Source organism: Panthera pardus, unplaced genomic scaffold, assembly GCF_024362965.1.
Source record: "Panthera pardus isolate Hobbes unplaced genomic scaffold, ASM2436296v1 HiC_scaffold_6, whole genome shotgun sequence".
Classification (NCBI taxonomy): domain Eukaryota; kingdom Metazoa; phylum Chordata; class Mammalia; order Carnivora; family Felidae; genus Panthera; species Panthera pardus.
This window is the reverse complement of record NW_026526991.1, coordinates 89,358,393-89,373,769: the sequence shown is the minus strand read 5'-3', so window position 1 is coordinate 89,373,769 and position 15,377 is coordinate 89,358,393.

Genomic DNA, 15,377 nt, shown 5'->3' with positions numbered 1-15,377 from the left:
CATATGAAAAATATTTTGAAAAAAAGATCCATGGGTCCTGGTGACTGCTTGAGTACAACTAATAAAAGAGCAAATTCCCTCCAAAGTGATTCCAAAGCTTTCAGCATAAGTCGTGGAGGACATTTAGATCAAAGAGTTGATTTGGGTGAATTTTCATTTTGAAGACTTTAAACTTTTTTGTGTAATTTCCAATCTGATGTTAAGACTATCCAGTGAATTTTTCATTGAAAAATTAGTTTCAAGTTCTAGAACTTCTATTTGGTTCTTTTATGTATCTTAAAATTCTCTTCTGAGAGATGTCTGAGAGATCCTATCATGTTTTCCTTTCATTCTTTGAACATATCCATAATAGCTGATTTATAGTCTTTGTTGGCTAAATCTAACACAAGGACCATCTTGGAGTTGGCTTTTATTAAACTTTTTTCTTGATGATAGGCCACATTTTCCTAGTTTTTTTTTTTAAGTTTTTAATAACTTTTTTCTACACTGCATATTGTGGATGAATCATTGTAAAGATTCTGAATTCTGTTATCTTTCTATGAACTTGTTGACTTGTTTTTGTAGGCAGCTGAATTAATTGATGATTACTTTGAGCCTTGTATGAAAATCTTATTTCCTTGGTTTTATGCTTGCTAGGGAGGATTCAATGAAAGAACAGGATGTTTTCCAAGCGTCCCTTACTTGGCAGAATTCAACTTCCAAACTCTGTCTCTGCTGTGGATCTTGTCAAGGTGTGATGTTTGGCCTTGTTATCCCAGGTGTACCATAGGCTTTACTATAGGAATTGGTCCTTACAGACCTTTCTGATGTCTTAGCCTGATTTTATCAAATATTAGTGAGATGTTAACTAGATTTCTCCACTATGGCTGAGCTGGAATTCCAATGTCCCCAACATTGTTCAAGCTATAGTATCTCTAATCTGCTCTCCACCTGATAGCTACAAGCCTCAAGTCTGTGGGTAAGCCATGAGTAGTGTCACAGGGCAGATATGCGGCCAAGTCCTCAGGCAAGACTGGTGGGAAACCTCCATACAGACTTCTGAGGTTCCCCCTCTACACAGCCTTTTCCTCTACAGTACCCACATATTCCAACTGCTTCTGCTGTCTTGATTTCTAATCACTGTGTTTTCAGCAAAGCATAAGCGCTGTGAATTTCAGCATCCCGTGCCATGATTCACAAATGTCTCCCAGGCAGACATCCAGGTAAATCATGGGGTTCATCTTATGAGTGTCCCTTTTTTCAGGGATCAGAATCTTGTGTTGCCCATTGTCTAAAACCTAAAGAGCATTGCCTCATATATCTTATCTGGTTTCACGGTTGTTTATGGCATGAGACTAGCCTTGTACCAATAACTCCATCACAATCAGAAGCAGAAGACTGAAGACATTATCCATGAGGATGCTGAAAAAAACAAAGTGAAAATTCAATAGACTTCTGGCATCTGCTTTGTCTCAGCCTCTTATTATGAGGCCAGCTATCCACATTCATTCTTCAGGAAGGCCATAAGTGCTAGTTTCAGCTGAGCCCCTCTCTCTGGCAAATGTCCAGTCTGCTTGCCAGTTTGACATTTTATCTCTCCTCAATCCTTCAAGTTCATTTCCCCTGGGGGGGGGGGGGGAGATGGGGGTTGATGGGGAGTGTTCTTTCCCTAGCTGTGAAGTTTTGCCAGCCTTAAAACTAGGTTCTGTTATGTTGACTGAATTTTAAGGAGAAATTTCTTCCCTTCTCTTTACTTCTCACTGGCTTCTCCACATTGAAAGAAAAGGGAGCTGACTAGTAGCTCAGACTAGAAGAAGAGTTGTTCTAAGGCGGTTTATCCTCCTCTGTGCTTCTTATTCTCTTATAATCAACCTGCTCTCGGGCTTCAGGCCTCTCTTCCATGGAGCCCAGAATTTGCCCTGCAGGTGCTCAGATGCTCTGCCTGCCTAGGCCAAGCCAGTCTGATTCACTGGGAGAAAGAGCAGGAAACTACTTTGGCCTTGGGCACAGAGTACATTTCAAATCATATTTACTAATTAAACTGAAGCCAGAGTAGAAGAATGTGATTTATTGACCCCTCAAACTTCAGTAGTGCCCTAGATTAAGCCCTGTTCCTCATTTTGATGACTCGCGTAGACCCTTTCTTTTAGCCTGGAAGCTCAGCTCTTGGTTTGTACATACTTCCCTAGTTTTATCAAACTGAACTCTGTATAAGAATCTTTCTGCCAGCTCTAGCCTTCTAGGACATACAACAACCCTGGTTCCTCTTCCCTATTTCTTGCTAAAAATATGAGATCGGAATCACAAAGAAAAAGATCATTTTCATTTCTAAAATAAGCTTTATTTGGTGCTTGTGTTTGTTTGTTGATTAAAGTACAATATAAATCATACCAAGAACAAGGAATCCATCCCCACATGGACTAATTAATTTAACTTTGCTCCATCTCACCTTGGCTAACATCCTAATTTCCCTAGCTCTCTAACCAAGTGGAACATAAAGAGAGAACATAATGATTCCTGGAACTCTAGAACCTTTAGTGCGACAACAGTCTGAGACTCGTGCTGAACTATTCATCAGTAGCAATCATTGTGTACTGAGGACAGCATTATCGTTACATGTGTTATCATTAGAAGATTCCTCAAAACCAAAGAAATTTCCTTCGTTGATGTTAGACACATGGATGAAAAGGTTAAATGTTGGAAGAAAGCATAGTATAAATTTTTTATCCTCAGAGCAGTCAGGTCAATAATTATGAATTATTTATTATTATTAGCATCATGAAAAAATTTACTCAGTAAATATTACATGGACTGCATTATACCAGGTACCACAATGGAGAATAGACAATGAACACCCTCAATGAATATACAAAATAGTTGAGAAAACAAGATACATTCATATAAAAATATTGCCAACAATACAAAATAGTATACAAGCAGTGTCCAAATAAATAAATGGTACAAGAAATGTGGCAGGAAAATATGACTGTGTCTGGGGGGCAAGCCAGCTCAAATCTCACATTGGATATTGGGATCTGAGTTGGACTGTATGGCTTGAATAGGATTATTAGATTGGGTCATATGAAATTGTCATTTTGTTGGGTCAAAAATGTTAAATATCAGCAATTCCATGTGGTTCCACCTGACAGCTTGCTAAGTCTATTCTATATGTGAGGGGGCAAATATGGAGGTGATCTCTGAGTCAAGAATCACACATCTGTTGTCTTATTTAACCTTCATAACAATCCTGTGAGATATGTGTTTCCTCATTTTTTACATGCAGAAACCAATGGTCAAAAAAGAATCTTGCCAGGTCACGCTGTAGTAAAGAGAGCAACTGGGACAAAACCCAACTATCTGATGCCCTTACTGAAGGTTTCTTGCCCCAGTACCGTATTGGAAGAGAAAGCCAATCCTTGCCTCCCTGTAAAAATAATTAAGTGATTGATATTTTAAGATATCTGTCATCTATGCGCAAATGTCTCCTAGTTTAGGATCCTCAAAATTCCATAGATTGTATATTGTGTATTCATGGGGAATGACATTTCTCCTATCTGTTCAGTACTTTGGACTGTTCCTCAGAGAAAAGAGAGATTAAGAGAGATTAAGATTTTCCTGCCACATTTCTTGTACCATTTATTTATTTGGACACTGCTTGTATACTATTTTGTATTGTTGGCAATACTCATGAGGGTGTTCATTGTCTATTCTCCATTGTGGTACCTGGTATAATGCAGTCCATGTAATATTTACTGAGTAAGATTAAGATTGAGTACTCAGAGATTAAGAGAGATTAAGATTAAGCTTTCTTACAGGTTAAAAGTTCGAGAGTGAGGCTACTTTTGCTTTAAATTTTTCTTAAAGAATTCTCAGACTGTTTCTAGCTAGATTTTCTCTTCATGTGATGTCTGCCTAGAAAAATAGTCCTGCCCTCTGCAATTCCATGTTCTTGATTGCAGCACTGGACTCAGAAAGAGAATTTTAAAAACACCAAAACTAGTTCACTAAAATCAATATTCCCTATGCACAAGGTTGATATGTATTCCTGTGTTTTAAATTAGTTTGTATTTTTCCTAGAGCTATGTTCAGTGTCTTCTAAGTAATTATGACAAATTAGATTCTTCTCATCAAGTTAGATTTGCAATTCAACTTGAAGACACAGAAGAGCAGCTAAACGTTTAGAACTTTTTTCCTTTTTTAATTAAGTTCCTTTTACATTAGTCTTGTAATTGTTTCCAGAAATATAAGGTATTGGGGGAAAAAAACCCTCATTTATACCAAGGTCTATTTCTTAATAAGTATTAAGACCTTGAAAACCTACTCTCTAAAATAAAATAGTAGAAAACGGGTAGTGTAGTTAACTGAATTTGAATTAACTAGAAATCAAAACTACCTTTTTATCCCTCTTATAAAATAAAATAATATTACTTTACCCTAAAGGCATAACACATACCTTTGAGATCTCAGAGCAATTTAGATAAGGCACATACAGGATAAAGTCACCATTGCCTCATTTAAAAAAAATTTCCGCGTATATTGATCACTACTTGACTTTATAGAGATTAGTTAACCTTTCTCGCCACAGAAAAAAATTCTGACACCAACTGTCTTCCAATAGACAAATTATTTCACTGTCTCTGAAAACCTTTTGAATAATAATGGTTTCATAGCATCTGAAAACTGCTTAATTGTTCATCTTGCTCACCATTGGTGAGCCTTGAAATGTAAATAATTCAAACTTCTAAATATTTTCATTCAAGCAGGTATTGGTTCTTGCATCGGTCCTTTTGAAATTTGCACTCACTGCTTCTACATTCTCTGTATTCATCACTCCTTAATCCAACACCAATTTTCCATCCCATTCTTGCAACACCAGTGGCCTCCTTATCATCAAGTTTAACGGAATTTACTCAGCACTCCTCCTTTTTAAGTTCTCAGCCACATTTCACACAGCCTATCCCTTCCCTCTTCCTGCTCGTTATTCTTTTCTGTTTTGTTTGTATCTTTTCTTCATCCCCTAACCCGCTTAAACATAGGTTTCAATGATCAGCCCCTTCTCTGCTCTCTGTTTGTAATACCACCCACGACCCCATCAGACCTTCAGGTTTCACCCATATCCAGTGACAGCAAATCTATGCCTCTAGCTCCGAACACTCTTCCCATCTCCAGACCCAAACATGCAGAAGCTTACCCTGTATCTCCACCAGTCTATCCCTTCACTCCTTCAACTGAACATTTCCCCAATGGAGATCCTCCTATTCTCCCCACAGACACCAACTCCATGTGACCTAGTTCTATGAACTATACCACTAGCTCTCAGATCAACCTGAAAAATTTCAGAGTTGTTTTAATTCTTCCTTTACCCTGACCCATACTTCAAAATCAGTCAAGCTCGCAACATCTTTCAAATCCCTACCTTCTTTTTCAACACTGTTCCCAAGCACATCACGGTAATTAACAAGGGTTATCTTCCGATTTTATTTTAGTTACTTGTGTAAAGCCATTTTCTTCTTCGTTGTTGTTGTTGTTGTTGCTTTGTTTTTTTTAGGTAAGCTCCACCCCAACGCAGGGCTCAAACTCCCTTTGAGATTAAGAGTCACATGTTCTACTGACTGAGCCAGACAGGCGCCCCAAAGTCCTTTTCTTTTTCTAAACTGTATGTTCCCAAAAAACAAGAGATTGTGTTTTATTCATACAGTGTAATCTTTTAGTGATGCCATTAAGTGCTAGAAGGGCAGGAAGCAGTAGGTTCTAGAATTTCTGTGAAGAAAGGTTTAGAAATCTGGCTGCAGGGGCAGGGAGGACATGAGAGACTCCTGGAAGTAGCATTACTTAGCACACTATTTTCACTTAGGTTGCTTAAGTGGCTTTAGGATTCTGATGGAGATTGTGAGGACTCTGAAGACCCCAAGATCCCTTAGCATCACCTCAGCTTATAAGCACAGTTCCCCAAAAATAAATGTTATTGAGGGAAGGGCAAGGATAAACCCAACTTTTAAAGATGGTGGAAAGAGCTCTTAACCTTTCCCTGCAGTCACAGCCAGTCCCTGTTGAGTCCAGCTCAGAGGAATGTCAAGAAGTCTCTTTCCTGTCCTTGTCCCTTTCTCTCTTCCTCCTGTGATTCCTCACCCACTCGCCTCTCCTCTCTAATTCCACTTGTACATCCCCTCAGCCTGTATTTTGTGTGCAGAAAGAAGGAACAGAGGAGGACTGCCTCACTCTGACCAGAACCAGATGAAGCATTTTTATCTGATTGCAGAGCTCTGATGCATTGTTCTAAAGAATTTCTGTCTCTTTGCCCATTTTTCCAATTTTCTATTATTCTAGATTGGAATAAGAGGGTAAGCACTTTACCTATGAAAGGGCGAGGATTTTAAAAAGCTATCTTGAAGGGGCACCTGGGTGACTCAGTCTGTTAAGCATTTGACTTTGGTTCAGGTCATGATCTCACAGTTCACGGGTTCGAGCCCCGTGTTGAGCTCCGGGTCGACAGCTCAGAGCCTGGAGCCAGCTTGGGATTCTGTGTCTCCCTCTCCCTCTCTCTCTGCCCCTCCCCCACTTTTGCTCCCCGCCAAAAAAATAAATAAGCAAAGATTAAAAAAAAAAAAAAAAAACCGGGACGCCTGGGTGGCGCAGTCGGTTAAGCGTCCGACTTCAGCCAGGTCACGATCTCGCGGTCCGTGAGTTCGAGCCCCGCGTCAGGCTCTGGGCTGATGGCTCGGAGCCTGGAGCCTGTTTCCGATTCTGTGTCTCCCTCTCTCTCTGCCCCTCCCCCCGTTCATGCTCTGTCTCTCTCTGTCCCAAAAATAAATAAAAAAACGTTGAAAAAAAAAATAAAAAAAATAAAAATAAAAAATAAAAACATAAAAAAACCATTCTGTAATTCACACAGTCGCACAAAACTCAACACAGTGACTAGCACAAATAAATATTTGGTAAGTAAACTAATAACTGTGTCCTCTGTAAAGATTCATAGATGAAATGGCAGGAGTCTTAAAACCAAATCTACTAAATTCTGATTAACGTGTGATGCTTTATAAAACACAATAAAAGAATTTAATCTTTTTTTTAATTTTCCTTGAATTAATAGTGCCTCCTAATGAATTGAGGCTGTTAATGAATTTGGCTCAGCTCTAGTAAAAGCAATGGCGCATTTCTATCAAATCAGTATTCAGACTATGTCTTCATGGATTTCAGCATAATACTTAACATGTGAACTACCAAAACACAGTTATTTATAATCCAGTGCTCAAAGATTCTCCACTTGAAAAACATTAAGAGAAATGCTGATGTTATAGAGATACCCCAAAATATAGAGTTCTAAATGTCATCAAATAGCATGTGAAGCCTTATATTTTGTCAGACATTTTGGTAAACCATATTCTGTATTCCCATTAAGTACCTGGAATAAATGTTACGTGGCTGACATTGGTGTGTTGGGTTGGCAGCACTGACCCTACCCCACCCTGCTTCAGTATCCATTTGTAGGAGCCAGATGGAAAATGAGGACAGAAAAGAACAGTTTGATGTGCGGATTCATGGGTCCAGAGAGGAACAAATGCAGAGGACAGTTTCTAGTCCACGTTACAGCTTGACCTAAGGACTCAGTCTGAAGCATCAGGGAAAAGGGCTGCAGAGAAAGCCTGGAGTGGCCATTTGCCAAGAACCTTCATGAGATTGGTGCCAAAACAGAGGTAGGGAGAAGGCATTTCGTCATTTCTGCCAATAATCCAGCACGGCTCCGGTGTGCTAGTAAAAATGGAGAGGAATTGGTAGTATCTGGCAGTTTGGAGATTTTGCAGCTCTGGGAGCATTGTGAAAAAGTATGCTGACTAGAGAAGCAGCATTCCCACACAGGCCACTCAAAAGCACCTTGAGACCAGCAGCTCTCAACAAGGATGCTTAAATGGAATAGCCTGAGAGGGATGTTATGAACACTGGTGAATCACAGGAATTACTGGGGAGTTTTAGGGGTTGCGTGGGTGGGAAATCAACTAGCTAACAAAATAAACTTGTAAGCTAATATGGCCTTTAAAATTTGGGGATATTTGGTATGTAGTCAGAAGTGGGTAAATCATTGTCCTTTTTAATCAAAGTTAACCATTTGTGTGTGTGTGTGTGTGTGTGAGAGAGAGAGAGAGAGAGAGAGAGAGAGAGAGTTCACTTAAGAGTCTAAAATTTGTAGATATTTGGACACCAAAATATCACCCTTAACTTGATCTAGCTCTCTTCCTTTGATTATGTATCCTATCCAAATAGAAAACAGCAGTATGTATTTACTGAGAGTTTTCTTGTTCAGAAACTACATTAAGCTGTATGGAAAATTTTTAAAAAGAAGAAAAGAAATAAGTATCTTCCATTAATGAACTCAAAATTTATTTGGGAATATAAAATCACACATAAAGTATAATAAAGAATTATTTAATTACTAATTCCCAGTTAAGAGGCCATCTTAGCTTATAAATTTCTTTTGTTAGCTAGTTGATTCTAGAATACATAATGACAATGGTTTCCTCTGCAGAGGAAAACTGTAAGATAGGAGAGGATAGGACATCTTCTTTGCATTATTTGCCATTTGTACAACTTGAAATTTTTGCCATGTGTTTGTATTACCTTTTCAAAAAGAAAATAAATAAGTTGTCTTTTTCTAAAGGGAGACCAGAATGGAGAATTATAATCTAGATATAATCAGAGCAAAAGCAGAGGTCTTTGGAGTCAGACAAGCCTGGCATCACTAACTGACCTAAACCAATTAAGATTTTCAAAATTCTCTGTTTTGGGGGTTTTTTTTTTTGTTTTTTTGGCAGATGTCTATAATATCTAGCAATTACTAGTTGATGAAAATTCTATCTGCAGTCCTATTAATAGGTAAGATGTTATAATGAAAACAAATCTCAGACCAAATATTGTGACACATACAAATTTTTATTAGTAGGCAGTCACTAAAAATGCCATACAATCTGAGCTTCTTAAAGTCCTTTAGGGACTCAAAACATGTGTCTTGCAGCCATGGTAGATGTGAAAATACTTTAGCAACAGAACCAGTTAATCTTCTACTTGGATCAGACAACAGAATCTTCCATTAAGTGATAGAATGCTGAACCAAATGGAATCCTTGGCCTGAGTGCTTTTTCAAAGACTTTTAGGCTGATGGACTCTGAAATTCTTATCAATATGTAACATTATGATGCAATATTGTTATGCAACATTTATACATGTATTGCATATTATTTCTAGTTAATAAACATAACATTTCACTGACAAAAAAATATTTCTAGCAGAAATAGTATAATGATGAAGAATGTGTGCTTTGGAGTCAGATTATCTAGGTTCAAATCTGGCTGTGCCGATTGCTACCAGGCACATAACCTTGAACAAGTTGTTCAAACTCTCTGCCTCTTTTTCCTCATCAGTGAAATAGAGATGCTAATTATGCCTACCTAGTTGTGTCACTATGGGAATTAAATGAGTTGACGTTTGGGGTGCCTGGGTGGCTCGGTCGGTTAAGCGTCCGACTGCGGCTCAGATCATGATCTCACGGTCCGCGGGTTTGAGCCCCGCGTCGGAATCTGTGCTGACAGCTCAGAGCCTGGAGCCTGCTTCAGATTCTGTGTCTCCCTCTCTCTCTGCCCCTCCCCTATTCACGCTCTGTCTCTCTCTGTCTCAAAAATAAATAAACGTTAAAAAAAGTTTTAAAAAAATGAGTTGACGTTTACAAAATGTTAAGATCAGTGTCTGACAAATGCTATAGGAGTACTTATTAAATATATTAAATTAGCACCCTTCATGCTAGCTAAGGGTCTCCTTAATGATGATTCTGATAGTGTTATCAGGCTTGCTTACAGCTTTGGAATTTATAGATAGTGACTCCCTCTAGAACAAAGGGCAGGTATGATTGTCTCTCATAAAAAATTTATCTTCCCTAAATTTAGCATTTGTTTCCGTAATACAACCCACTGCATGTGCAGGTGTCATATGGCCTTCATCCTATCACCCTATGGGAACTAGAGTTTGGGGAAGAAGAAATGCTAATACTATGATTACTGCTGTTGCTATGAGTAATAAACTATCTTTCATCTCTGACCCAAGAGTCTTGTGTCTTTTGCCAGTATCCATGAAACTGGAACAGGCAAATTCATTAACTGCCAAGTAGAGTAAAATTTCAGCTCTTTCCAGTTGTTGACAATATTAAGAAGGTATTCTAAGAAAACTTATTCCAATAAATTAGAAAACTTAGATAAAATCAACAAATTTCTTGAAAGACACAATTTACTAGATCTCTTTATAACGTTGAGAAAGGTAAATTTTTCTTAGACAAGACACACACACACACACACACACACACAAAAACACTACCTATAAGAGGAAAATAAATAAATAATTAGACTTCAACAAAATTAAAATATTTTGCTCTTTTTTAATGGGCCGAATATTTAAACAGAAACTCCTCAAAAGATATAGAAATGGTCCAAAAGCACATGAAACAATTCCCTACATCATTAGCCATCAGGGAAATGAAAAATAAAACTATAATGAGATATATCACTGAATACGCACTACGGGACAGCTAAAAATTAGAAAGATTGACAATGCCAAGTGTTGACAAGAATAGGAAACAAACAGAATTTTGTTATAGTATTAGTGGGAATGTGAAACGGTATAACCACCTTGAAAAATAGTTGGCCAGTTGTTGTTTTTAAGTTTTTATTTCTTTATTTTGAGAGAAAGAGAGAGCACACAAGCATGAGTCAAGGAGGGGCAGAGAGAAAGGGAGAGAGAGAAGCCCAAGCAGGCTCTGTGCTATCAGCAGGCTCCATCCCATGAACCATGTGATCATGACCTGAGCCAAAATCAAGAGTTGGACACTTAACCAGCTGAGCCACCCAGGTGACCCTAGTCAAGTAGTTTCTTATCAGTTAAATGTATACTTATTATATAACCCAGCATTTCTTACTCCTAGATGTTTTCCCATGAAAAAAATGAACATAAACCTCTACAAAAATTTTCATACTAGCTGTGTTTAAAATAGTGAAAAAATGGAAACAAAAGAATATCAACAGGTGAATGGTAAAGAAATTATAGTGTATCCATACAATGGAATATTACTCAGCATTGAAAGGAAAGAACTACTAATACACATACACAACATGAATGAATCTTAAAACCATAAAGCTGAGTGAAAACCAAAGTGAGTATACTATTGGGTTCCATTTATATGAAGTTCTAGAATAAGCAAAACTAATCTATAGTGACAGAAATCAGATTATTGAGCCTGGGGATAGAGAACTGACCACAAAGCATTATGAGAAAGGCTTTGAGGGTTATGAAAATATTCTCTATCTTGTTCAGTGTGATGATTATAGGGAATATAAACACTCATGCACATACTTCAAAGCTCATCAGATTGTACTGTTAAAATTGGTGCATTTGTTTTATGTGAATTATACTTAAAGTGATTTTTTAAATCATGATCATTCTCACTAGTTATAAAAAAATTCACTGAGTTTTAATCTCACTGAAACTTTATCTAAAAAATATGAATAATACTCTATCACAGAGGCAAGAGAATTCTACTAAATAATTCATATAGACTATTTAGCACAATGCCTTGATCAAAATGAGAATAATTATAATGTAAACTAAATAACTGCTGCAAATGTCAAGAGTAGTATGGATGGTGCTATCCATTAAGTTTTCCTGGCGGGGTGATTTCGGAGATAATCAGGAAAGAAAGACATGAATTACTGGGGTGAACATTCCATGTAGAAAATGTCAGACAAGAGCACTGAGATAAAATTACAAAGATGAGTGGAGTAATGGGCAACCATCAGGTGTATTCAGCTGCATTAGACAGATGACAGCTAATCATAATGAAAATTGAGAAAGAAGTTATAGAGGAAGAGAAGCTATGAGGTAATAAGTCCAGAGATGCAAAAGCTAGAGTGGGAAATAATAGGGCATGTTAAACCAAGTACAGAAATTATACTGGTGTTCAGAGAAGGCCATCCTGAAAGCTACATGTGATGTAAATAGAAGCAGGACATGACTTGAGACCAAGAAATGAATTTGAAACTTATCACTCTGCTATGCAAGACACAAGGAGGCTTAGACTAGAAAAGAAAGAAAAATAAGCAAGCAATACTGTGGGGGAATATTTTCAGAAATTGGCTCTAATTAGAAGCAAAAGAGAAACAGGCGTTGCCAACGACTTCAAAGTCTTGAATTGGAAGAACAGGTTGTTCATACACAGTATCTACAGGAGGAGAACAGAAAGGAAAACTCATAAGAGTGAATTAGTATTATAAAAAGAAAATAGAAGAGATGTTAGCGATTATGTTAATCACTAGTGCTTGTAATAGTTTCCTGTGGCTATTGTAACAAAGTATCAAAAACTGAGAGGCTTAGAAAAACAGAACCATATTGTCTAACAGTTCTGTAGGCTACAGGTAGATCAAGGTAGATCTACAGGTAGATCAATCTGTTGTTTACTAGCTGGGCAACCATGGACAAAAGACTGAACCTGTGGATCTCCATTTCTTTGTTCACATAACAAGAACAGAAAGAAATACCTCCCAGGCTTATTGTAAAGATGAGGGACAATGATTACATATAAAGTACCTGAAACAAAGTCTACACTCAGTGAATAGTAAAAGTAATTGCTATTATCATTTTGTTATCATTTTTTATCATTCATCAAGTGTCTCTAGAGCATCAGCTATATGACAAGCTGGGTAGTGAGAAAACAAAGATATGCAGATGGCTGCACTATACTTTCAGGGATCTTATAGTCCATTAATTGTATTAAGTGCATCAGGGGATGGGGCGTCTGGGTGGCTGTCACTTAAGCGTCCGACTTCAGCTCAGGTCATGATGTCGCGGTTCGTGTGTTCGAACCCTGCATCGGGCTCTGTGCTGACAGCTCAGAGCCTGGAGATTGCTGCAGATTCTGTGTCTCCCTCTCTCTCTGCCCCTCCCCCACTCACACTCTGTCTTTCAAAAATAAATAAACAATAAAAAAGAATTTTTTTTTAAGTGCATCAGAGGAAGGCTACATGTTTTGTGACAATACCTAACAAGGAAACCTAACTGTGATGTGTGGTCTGGGATGGTTTCTCTGATAAATATTTAAACTGAGTCCTAAGGGGATAAGCTGATATTAACCAGGTGAAGAAGGCTGGAGAGATCGGTGTGGACAGGAACAACAGTATGGAACTCTGAAGCAGGAAAGGAACTGAATATTCTACAAGCTGGAAGAAGGTTGCTGTGGCTCAGGCCTGGTCAGCACACTAGAAGGTCATATAACAGAAACTACGAAATAGGCTTATCATGTTTTTCTTAATAGCTAGCCTAGAACTCATATCCGGAGAGGCTAGTGCTATGGTTCTGTGTTACCAATTGCCAACAATGTGCAAATGCTACTTAGGAAGTTAGGGTTACTGACCCATGATGAAAAATTTCCAAAAATTGTTTCATAGGTTGGTGCCATGCTGTGAATAATAAATGTTAGTGCTTGGAAATGAGGTAACAAAAACAAGGACAATATGGAGATTTCTTAATAAAGACAGATTCATTTAATTTTGAATTTTATGATTATGTCCTTCCTAGGTTTTCATGAAATAATAGGGATGATGGTTTTATTTTCCATGCCTTTACCTGGAAAAATCAGAACTATTGTACCCCCAAATCTATTTTTACCCGACTTGGGGTGTCTCTGTAGCCTATGAAATCCACAATTGATACAAAAGGTAACAGTGTCTAGATTGATTTTTCTGTTAAATAGTTTGGCTATTTTGTAAGAACCAATAGAGTAGAGAGAGCAGATGGAGCCTTGTATGTTCTTAAGCTGAGACCATTGAATCTTTGTTTGAAATTTTTGCTTATTAAAAAAAAAGTAGTACATCAGAGGCTGTAAATTCATATTCACATTCACACACGTATTGTATTCGTTATGTAGAAACTGCATTGAGGAAACAGCACTGTAATTTTTCCATGAAATATAAATGCCAAACTCATGCATAATTTACACACATAAAACCAACAGACCATGTAGTTTTGGTGTTTAATTATGATCCCTTGGTTCTTCCTGATGAGCGCCATTAATCAGTCCAATCAGTATCTGAAATATCCCATTTCTGTCTGCAAATGAACACCTAACGGGAGGTGTTGAAATAAATTTAATTGCAATGTGTGCTTTTGTACAACGCATTCTCGACCTAATGCAATAAATGGAGTTTAAAAGCAGATAGTCAAATGATTGACCAAAACAATATTTTTTCCGAGATTTTTAGGGATACATGGAAAAGTATAATTTCAAGTACCTTGAGCTTTTGCTCAAACAAAACTTTCTGCTATTTAACAAGTCTGTGATTCTTTTTAAAGACAACCTCTAAAGTTGATGCTTTGATACAGATAAACTGAGAAAAGCTCTTCATGCTTTCATTTAATTGTGTATTCTAAATATTCTAATCAGAATATTCTAATATTCAACTCGATGAAAACCCAAAAGCTGGAGCAAACTCTAAATGGTTTCACATTTTCTAACTCTCCAAGAACCCCTCCATGTTTTGAAAGAACAATAAATCAGACTGATAAACCAGGCTGGAAGCATTAGGACTTGGATTTTGTTTTCCCTTTACAAATCTATTCTACAGCTGTGCCATTGCATCACCAGAACAACAGAGATCCATGGAACATTTTCAAATGGCTTGAAAGGACATTTTCTCCACAGAGCCTACAAACATTTGCAACATAAACATTACCATTACTTTCCTCAAAAGTAGACTGAAAACCTGATTTTAGCTCTGCTCCTGTCACACTAGGAGCCGTTGTCTCCTCTCCAGTAGCAAAGCAAGCTGAGTCAGAGGCTTCTCCAAGTCACGTCCATCACCTTCTCTGCCGCCTGCTCTGCTCCCATCAACCGCTGCACACACACTCTGGGTCGTCTCCGTACTCTGTGGGCCCTTTGGACTGCACACACGCGGGATTCCAGTCGGCTTTATAAATAGCCTCCGGTAATTTCATCCATCAATGTTTTAAATGCCAAAGAGTTTATACATTTGAAACAAAGTACTATTGCTACTATTGTTCCTTACTTCTCAGCAGTTTTGTTCACTTTGTGTTCTTAGTAAGCATTTTCAGGATGTATGGACATCAGGATAGCAATAGTGATTAGCAGCATGGACTTTAAGTCACAACTAGTGACAAAGACTAAGAAGAAGCCAAGGTGCTGTGATAGAGAACACCGGAGAAAGGAGGACCTACTTTAGATGGGGTAATCAGGGAAGGCTTCCTGGAGGTGGTCGTCTTTAAACTGCAACCGAGCAGATGAGAAAAATGTCGGCTGACAAGTGGAAGAAGACCGGAAACAGAGGCTGAGCAGAAAGCCTCTTGGTAAATTT